Consider the following 10,011-nt stretch of genomic DNA (forward strand, 5'->3'; position numbering starts at 1 on the left):
GTAAGGGCTGGAGAGCTAAGAACCAGGCCAGGCCCTTGGTATGTCTTAACTCTGCTGTGGCAGGGTTCTGGGGGGGTGGGGTGGGGGGTAAAAAACCACTCCTTTAAACAAAGTCAATTGACTTTTGTCCTAGCCTCCAAGCACTGGGTTGCCCAAGATACTGCAAGCAGTTTTGGGTTGTTAGTATTTAAGTTTTTCGTATTCTAAGTAAATGATAAGTTCGTATGTTTTAACAGTTGTGTGACCCTGATAGAGTATGAGGTAGATCTGGAGGGAGGAGACTTAGGAACTGAATTTGGATGAGGAATTCATGAATGGAATTTATTGAATTTTTTTTTTTTTATGAGACAGGGTCTCACTCTGTTGCCCTGGTTAGAGTACCATGGCATCAGCATAGCTCATAGCAACCTAAAACTCCTGCGTTTAAAAGGGTCCTCCTACCTCAGCCTCCTGAGCAGCTGAGACTACAGACATCTGCCACAGTGCCTGGCTAATTTTTTCTGTTTTTAGTCTACTGAAGAGACATGGTCTTGCTCTTGCTCAGGCTGGTCTTGAACTCCTAAGCTCAAGGGATCCTCCAGCTTTAGCCTCCTATACCGCTAGGATTACAGGCATGAGCTACCACGCCTGGCTGAAAATTTGACATTTTACATCTAGTGGTTTAGAAATAGATTTAGAATATTTTAGTAGTAGCTTTTAAGGTCTTAAAGTGAAAAGAATGACAAAATGTTAAAAGCAGCTTTCACATGGCTAAATGTTAAGATGCCAAATTATTAATATCTTAACTTCAACCAAAGCAAGTTATAGAGTCTAGGCTGAATGGTATTGATTAATATAATTCCTTATTTTCACTGGGAGTTTCCCTTTGGTGTAGTGTGTATAAGTATTATCTATGCCCATGATGTATAAATGTGTTACAACTAAATTTATTTCTATAAGTTTTAATTTCATATAGGAACTGAGGTATTATTGAGTTAGATCATATTAGAGAGCATGAAAGTGCTAGGAGTATAATATTTGGGTTAATTTTTATTTGGTGCTATGACTGAGATATGAACAAGTTAAGTAAAAGAAAGGAACTTAAAAGCGTTAGTTTGAAATAACTGCCTTTTGATCTTTTAACAACAGCTCAATATGTAAGTGACTATAAGTTGTAAATGTGAATTTTTCCTATTGTGGACAAGAGAATGTTAGTATTTTATCAGTAAAAAACTCCATAAAATTAGTTGTAGTTATTGTCATGGATATGTTGTCCCCGTTTTCTTGTTATAGACAGATTTTAGTTACAAAATCATTGTAGAGATGTGATTCTAAAAGTTAGTATAAACTGTTTATACCTAATATAGAAAATTCTGTTGAGATATTCAGAGGTAATAAGATTTTGCAAAAGCAGGTGAGAGCAAATTTTGGGGGTTATGTTTGAGATGCATCATTAAACTGGTACTCTGGTCTCTGTTGTATCTGAATCTGATTTTGCACTGTACTTTTCTTCATTTTCCCCTGGGGCTCAGGCAAATTGGAATAGTTGCTGCTCCCAGAATATGCTCTAAAGCTGCAGTTCCCAATCCCCAGGCCCCAGATGGGTACCAGTGTGCGGCCTGTTAGGAACTGGGGGCACAGCAGGGGGTGAGTGGGCGGGTGAGGAAGTGAAGCTTCATCTGTATTTACAGTTGCTCCCTATGGCTCACATCCCTGCCTGACCTCTGCCTCCTATCAGATCATCAGTGGTATTATATTCTCACAGGAGGATGAACCCTACCCTAAACTGGGCATGCAAGGGATCTAGGTTGTGGGCTTCTCAGGATGCCTGATGATCTGAGGTGGAGCTGAGGCAGTGATGCTAGTGCTGGGACTGTCTAGAAACACAAGCTCAGGGCTCCCTCTGATTCTGCATCATGGTGAGTTGTATAATTATTTCATTATATATTATAATGTAATAATATAGAAATAAAGTGCACAATAAATGTAATGCACTTCATCTTGAAAGTACCCCCCACATCTGTGGAAAACTGTCTTCCATGAAAACGTTCCCTGGTGCCGGTTTAGGCTTTGCTGCTCTAAAACCTTCCCATCTCCATTCCCGGCTCATGGCAGTGTCATCTGCAAATCCAACCTTCATGTTTGCCCCATTTCCCCCCTCTTCTGATGACACCTTGGAGCCTTCCTTCTCCTGCAGAGCTGAAATAATCCTAATGATCCCTTGCATGCCCAGTTTAGGGTAGGGTTCATCCTCCTGTGAGAATCTAATACCACTGATGGTCGGCCTTACCTTACATTAGGATATAGTTACGAGTAATAGCTATTTCTTCTTGCTGCCAGCCCTTTAACAGAAGCACAGTGTATTAAAATACCTTCTAAGCTAACAGCTTGTCCATAAAAATGACTTGATAAAATTTGAATAAATGAATAATCATTTGTTTTCTTAGGACCAAAAGAATACATATTTTTTCTTTCTAAAGTATTCATGTGGGGCGGTGCCTGTGGCTCAGTGGGTAGGCCCCATATGGATGCTGGCCCCATATACTGAGGGTGGCGGGTTCAAACCTGGCCCCGGCCAAACTGCAACAAAAAAATAGCCAGGCATTGTGGTGGGCGCCTGTAGTCCCAGCTACTCAGGAGGCTGCAGCAGGAGAATCGCCTAAGCCCAGGAGCTGGAGACTTCACTCCACGACACTCTACTGAGGGCGATAAAGTGAAACTATGTCTCTACAAAAACAACAACAGCAACATGTTTTAAAGTATTCATGTGATTTGATATATAATAAATATTCAGGATATTCTTAGTTGGGTATAAAACGAATGTCACAGTAAAAATCTTGAAAGAAAAACGGGGACCCTTCCAATTTATAGGTTGTTGGTAGGCCATGTCAGATCTGCTTAAAACTCTTTGCAAGGAAATATATCACTAAATAAGTAAATTAAAGTCCTATTGATTATTATTATTATTGGTATTATTATATTATAATAATTATATAATATAATTAATAATATATAATATATATTATTACAATTATTATTGATAATATACTATTATTATAATTATTAATAATATAATGGGCGGTGTCTGTGGCTCAAGGAGTAGGGCGTCGGTCCCATATACCAGAGGTGGCGGGTTCAAACCTAGCCCCGGCCAAAAACCACAAAAAAAAAAAGAAAAAAAGAAAAAAAATTATTAATAATATAATGGGCGGTGTCTGTGGCTCAGTGAGTAGGGCGCCGGCCCCATATGCCGAGGGTGGCAGGTTCAAACCCAGCCCCAGCCAAACTGCAACAAAAAAATAGCCAGGTGTTGTGGCGGGTGCCTGTAGTCCCAGCTGCTTGGGAGGCTGAGGCAAGAGAATCGCGTAAGCCCAAGAGTTAGAGGTTGCTGTGAGCCGTGTGAAGTCATGGCACTGTACCCGAGGATGGTACAGTGAGACTCTGTCTCTACAAAAAATAAATAATAATTATTATTATTAATAATATAATTATATTATAAAATAATATAAGAATTGACTATAATCAATAATTATAATTTTATAATAATATAATAATATCAATATAAGATCAATAATAAATAATAATTGTTATAATTATTAATAATATAATTATATTATAATACAAAATAATATTATAATTGATTATTATTATAATTATTTACTGACCCTTATGGAGTTCCTTGCATAGGACCAAGAGTCCACTTGCTTCTTCTCCTTCACTGCTTCTGTGAAGCCATGCTGTGTCTCTAAGAATGATTCAATTGGGGGGAGCAGGGAGAGGAAGAGGAGGGGGATTGCTAAGCTCTCACCTAATGGGCACAATGTAGGGGTATATGGCACACCTTCTGTGGTTGAAAGGCTCAACTACAACTTGGACTTTACCTAACGAATGCTGACGATGTAACCTGATCATTTGTACCCTTATATCAATCTGAATTAAAAAAAAAATTCTTGTGGAACCAAAAAAAACCAAGAATGATTCCATTTGATTTCCTTTGTATGAAAAGCTGTAGAGGTGTTTTAGATGCAAGATTTACCTGCATTGTTAAAATGGGCCTTCTCCTTGGTATAGGTCCTCATTTGGAGGTCCAGTAGAATCCACTGCCTATGGTGGAAAGTGGAACTACCTTTAAATCATAGTTGGTAATTTTTTTTCATTTTGGGCCTGCTATTCCATTAAAAACAATGGCAATAATAGTGATAGCTAACACTAGTGTCACTCTGTATGCCAGGCCCTATGCTAAGTGCATTTATGAAGTCAAGTGGATTCTTAAGTCAACAGTGTGAAGTAGGTATAATATTACAATTCTTAACCTACAGGGATAGGGTGGGTAGATCACACATCCAATAAATGGTGGCCCAGGATATGAACTCAGGGAATCTACTCCAAAGTTCATGTACCTGTGTCTAAACTAAAGAGGCCATTCAAAGTCAAGAAAGTCTCTTGTGTTTGAGGGAACTGCCAAAGATTTTTGAGCAAACAGGTGACACTGGCAGGTTTCTACTCTTACAGTAAGCTCCAGCTCAAAGGTTCTTGTCTGTTTTCCCCATTTAGTTGACTTCCTGGGCTCTCCCTAGCACTTAATTTATGTATGTTTTTGTTTCTGCCATTTTTATCACAATGTGTCTATTTACATGTCTGTCTACCCTAGTAAATTTGACTTTGCTGAGGGACAGGGTTCTGTCTTATTGGGGGGGGACTTCCCATAGTCTCCATTATTATCACCAAATCCCCCCCAGTCATGATTGAAGTAGAAACAATGAGCTTGCTACATGAATCAACTTAAGGCAAGTCTCCTCCTTCCCATCCTAGACAGGAACTTAGCAGTTCCTTTCCTACAGAAATGACGTCCCTGCCCTTACGTCCCACAACTTTGTGTTGGCCACCCCACTCCCTGCCCCAGTGCTTGCTTGGCTTATTCACCTGAGTGAAGGAGCAAGTGCTTGCCTTGAGCAAGTGCTTTCTTTTCCAGGCACTGTTTTAGACCCCAGGATTATAGCAGTGATTGAAACAGTCCGATGTTGCTGCCATCATAAAGCTATGTTCTAGTACACGTATATCATATAACGCAATGGCAGATTTCTAAGTTCTATGACAAAAAATGAAGAAGGGAGCTAGGGGTTGAAAGTGGTGAAGGGAACTTGGTTTTGAGGCCCTACTATGTACATAGTGTGTGCCTCCTAAGTTGCTGGAATGAATAAAAATTAAAGCTCAAGATATACTAGAAATCAAGTCTGCTCCCCTACACTAGAATCAACTATATATATATATATAGTAGAGACAGCGTCTCACTCTATCACCCTTGGTAGAGTGCTGCATCACACAGCTCACAGCAACCTCCAACTCCTGGGCTTAGGTGATTCTCTTGCCTCAGCCTCCTGAGTAGCTGGGACTACAGGCACCTGCCACAGTGCTTGGCTATTTTTTTGTTGCAATTTGGCCGGGGCTGGGTTTGAACCCGCCACCCTCAGTATATGGGGTCGGTGCCCTACCCACTGAGCCACAGGTGCTGCCCCAGAATCAACTAAAATGTTACAATTCCATTCTGATGGATAAACATTTGTTGAGGTTACCCATACTTAAAAACAGTCAGCTTCCAGTCCTTGGTGAAGCTCAGCCCTGCTAGAAAATATTTGACTTGAATTCAAGAACTTGCTCACTTACTGAATTCAAACAGAATGGTGATTTTCAGGGTCAAGTTAACATAAATCTTTTAGTTAATGAATTTGTTAATATTTCCCTTTGTCGGGTGGCGCCTGTGGCTCAGTCAGTAAGGCACCGGCCCCATATACCGAGGGTGGCGGGTTCAAACCGGCCCCGGCCAAACTGCAACCAAAAAATAGCCGGGCGTTGTGGTGGGCGCCTGTAGTCCCAGCTACTCGGGAGGCTGAGGCAGGAGAATCGCCTAAGCCTAGGAGTTGGAGGTTGCTGTGAGCTGTGTGAGGCCACGGCACTCTACCCGAGGGCTATAAAGTGAGACTCTGTCTCTACAAAAAAAAAAAAAAAAAAAATATTTCCCTTTGTGGACTACTGATGGAAGATTTAGCTTGGTCTAGGATGACAAGGAGAATAAAGACTTTTCTGAGTGAATAAATTAGGCATGCTAGCAATTGTGATGATTGGGATGCTAGCCAAAATGTAGCTTAGCCAGGGCTTATTCTCATTTAAAGTCATTTTGTGTCCTAGTCTCTCAGAAGAGTTGCTTTGAGCCTGCTACTCGGCTGCTTTGTTTGGCTTTGGAGGACAACCATTAATTAGGATGTATCTAAAGAATGTAGCTCTTTCCAAGTCTTTGCCAGTTCTTCTTAGAACAATGAACTTTGAAAGGAAAGATTGGGGTTTGCTTCCTGGCACTGGAAGTCTGGAGAACACCCAGCTCAGATGTGACCACTTCTGGGAGTCTTCCGTAATCACACCTGTCCCCAGCAGGACTGCACTTGGGCACCCAGCTAGCTCTGCCCCTGTTGTATCCGGGCTGCTTTGTCCCTACCTGCTTCTTAGGCCAGTTTGGGACCCCCCTCAGCACCTCACATGGTGCCTGACGTATGGTGGGTGCTCAATAATTGCTTGTCAAATTGAGTTTGATCAAAGCGTCCGCTTGAGTGGTTAATCTTTCTGTCTTTCTCTTAGCAGAAAGACTAATGTCCTCGGAGTCTGCAGATGTACATTATCTTCTTAAAGCAGGCACTGGGGGCTGAAACGAAGCACTGCAGCTTGTAATATTCAATTTGCTGAGTGTGAGTGCCAAGGCACGTCAGGCCACCTGTTCCTGCTTAGCAGGCCAGCTCTGCGGGTGTGACAGGAGGGGTGGCCTGCCTGTCCTTGTGTTCCAAGTACCAGAAGGACAAGGGATTTTCCTTTGAAAAGACATCTGTGCCACTTCACCATTCTGTGCTCTAGCCTTTGCTGAGCTGCCCGAGTCACTTGTTTGCAAGGGCAGTTTCTTGATTTTCACATATCTGCAAAAGAAGGTTCAGCTTCTTGTCAGAGGGAGCTTTGCAAATGACAGACCGACTCTGGTCTAGTTGAGGTAAAGAATGTCTTCCATTCCTCATCACCTCTCTCCTGCTCTTTTACTTTGGTCATTCACATTTTTTCTCAAGCAAGTCTGAGAATAAATACTAAGCATTAAGCTGACTACTAATTGATTTCCACTGCCTCCCAGAAGGAGAGGCTTTCTGCTAACTGTGGGAGTAATTTGAATCTGTTTATTTAAATCTACTCTGTTTCCTGTGAAGTGAGGAGCTAAAAGCTGACTCTTCACTGAGGCATATGGCTGGCTTTGGGATCAGCAGGGGCCAAGACTATAACCAGTTGGTAATTTCAAAAAATATAGCACAGAAATGGAGTAATTTCTTTAAGGGGTGCCATCCTTGAAGCCAATCCTAGGGCAGATCTCTGAAGATGAGGCTGTCTGTTTTTGTTTTAAGATGTGAGTCATTGAACTCCCTCTCTCCCTCCCTCCCGGCCTCCCTCCTCCCTCCTTCTCTTCCTTCCTTCCTTTTTCTTTTTTTTATCTCCCATAACAGTTATCACACCATTGAACCTGTTTAAATAATGACAGAAAGGAGCCAGTGGAGAGGGAGGGGTTGAGAAGGGGGTAACTGATGAACCTTCCAGCCAAGGAGGCAGGAAAGGGGAATAGGGGAGGAGAGAGCCCACTTTCACTGTGCTTCACTGTGCTTGCGAGGAGGCAGGCAGGATATCAGAGGAATTTGTAGGTGGCCTAGGGAGCTCCCTGCCTGTGAAGTTGTTGGTGAGATATTTGCTAAGGACAGACTGTGGGGAGAAGGGCAGACAGGAGGTTTGAGGAATGGCGAGAATCTGAACTGGCCACCAAACCTTGGTGGAAACTAGCAGGGAACACTGGGCAGGACACCTGGAGAGACTTAGGGACTTCCCTGGAGCCCTTGCATTTGGAGACCATGAACTTTTAGGGGCCCAACTGTGAGGTTGAAGGACATTTCTGCAGATTCTCTCTGAAGCCCAGGTGTAGAAGCGGGAGTCATCCAGGATTGGGTTTTGCCAAGCGAGTGTGATGTGAAGACAATGGACGTGGCAGTGGAGTTGAGATTATTTGTAAGACATGCACCATGGAGTCTCGGTTTGACAGGGAAAGAAGTAAAGACAGGAAGGGGTTGACAGATATGAGAAAGTGGAGAAGTCCGGATACTGAAGACCTTGCTGAAGTAGACTGCAGACCTGGTGGCAGTCATCACATGGAAAGGTGAGAGCTTGTGATTGTAGCCGGCTGTGGGATTAAAGGTGTCAGAGGTAGAGAAATTCTGGGTGATGACAAGGTTCAGGGAGTGGCCAAGGGAAGGGTGGCTTAAGTGGCATTGAGGTGACACTCCTTTGAGATTGAAGAACTGAGAGCTTGAAGCCACAAAGGATAATGGTGGGACTTGGGTAGAAAGGAAGATGGAGCTAGATGCCAAATGCTCCTTGAACATGGAGGTCCAACTGGGACTTGGCACATCGCCAGCATGGAGTATAAAGGCTAGTTTAGCATCAGCCTTGATTGTATTCAGGAGCTGATGTTGAGGTTCTCCTCCTAGCATGTAGGTGCAGTCTGTGGGGTGAGGGGGAATGAGTGGCACCCCCTTGGGAAGAGAATGGGGAGAAGCAGTGTCCTTGCAAGGATGAGAAAGGCAGAAGGAAGGGCCCGTTGGTGCCATGGTTGTGAATGAGAGATTATCACCATGGAATGGAGTTCCAGAGGGCTCAGATAAAGGAATAAGGATAGGGAGCAATAGCAGTTGGCCAAACACAAGGAAGCCCAGAGCTCTTTGGAGGTTAGAATGTACTCAAAGAGCTGACCAGAGAGGCTCATATTTTGGCCATTGGCCCACTGGTGTTTGGAGAGACTTGCTGGCTACAAGTTTTCTGAAAGAATGAGTCCATACGTCACCTAGTGGTGGGGGCGGGGAGGGAAGCTCAGGGCTTTCAGGAAGAAGGTGGCTTTCTGGCACAGAGGAGGAAAGGCTTTCCCACAGAGTGGGCAGAGGAGCAGGGCAAAGGGAGTTTCATGCTACCAGGGTCCAGGGACTAAGGAGCTTGGTGCAGCTGGGATGCAGTGTCTGTGGAAGAGTGCTGGTTGCCTGGTGAGCCTTGCATCATCTACTCAAGAGCTTAGGCTTTAGATATGACAAGTGGGGTTACACGAGACCAGAGTAGAGTGGGCTGAATGCAGACCAGGCAGAGACCAGGCAGCATGAGTACTCAGCACTGGCTTGAGGGGTGTTGATGAGGAGAACGTAAGGTAATGAGAGTTATGGAGGAGTTGGAGGTGATGTCCAGCAATGGGAGGAGAAGGGAGAGAGAGGGGTAAAGGACAGAGGGAGGGGAGAGAGTGAGGGGAGAGAGAGAAAAAGAGGAGGGAGAGAGAAGAGAAAGGGGAGGGAAAAAGAGACAAGAAAGAGGAGGTTGGAGAGAGGTGAGAGAAAGTAGAGAGAGAAAGAGAGGAGGAAGAGAGAGCAGAGAAAGAGGAGGGAGAAAGAGGAGGGGGCAGAGAGAAGAGAGAATGGAGAGAGAGAGCCAGCAAGCGGGCACTTCAGAACACTCACGCTCTGCCCAGGTCTTCAGCACAGGAGCATCTGAATACTAACATGGCACTAAGGAACACAGCTTCTTGTACATTTTGCTTTTTTGGACTTGATGTGAACAAATAGGTGTAGCAGCAAGTTGTTATGTTTCCTTCTTATACATGATGATTATCAACTGCAGTAAGTCTCCTGTAATGTAGTCTCAGATCCTACATTGCTTAGAAACCAAGTCTATGTGCGTCATGACGCTGCAGTGACCACGCCACCTGACAGGCCTTAAAAGAGACTTCATTATTCTTGACTTATAAATTTATTCATACATTCATTTCTTTCTTTTTTTTTTTTGAGACAGAGCCTCAAGCTGTCGCCCTGGGTAGAGTGCTGTGGCATCACAGCTCACAGCAACCTCCAACTCCTGGGCTCAAGTGATTTCTCCTGCCTCCAACTCCCAAGTAGCTGGGACTACAGGCACCCGCCACAATGCCCG

The sequence above is a fragment of the Nycticebus coucang genome, chromosome 13 (assembly GCF_027406575.1).
Source record: "Nycticebus coucang isolate mNycCou1 chromosome 13, mNycCou1.pri, whole genome shotgun sequence".
Lineage (NCBI taxonomy): Eukaryota > Metazoa > Chordata > Mammalia > Primates > Lorisidae > Nycticebus > Nycticebus coucang.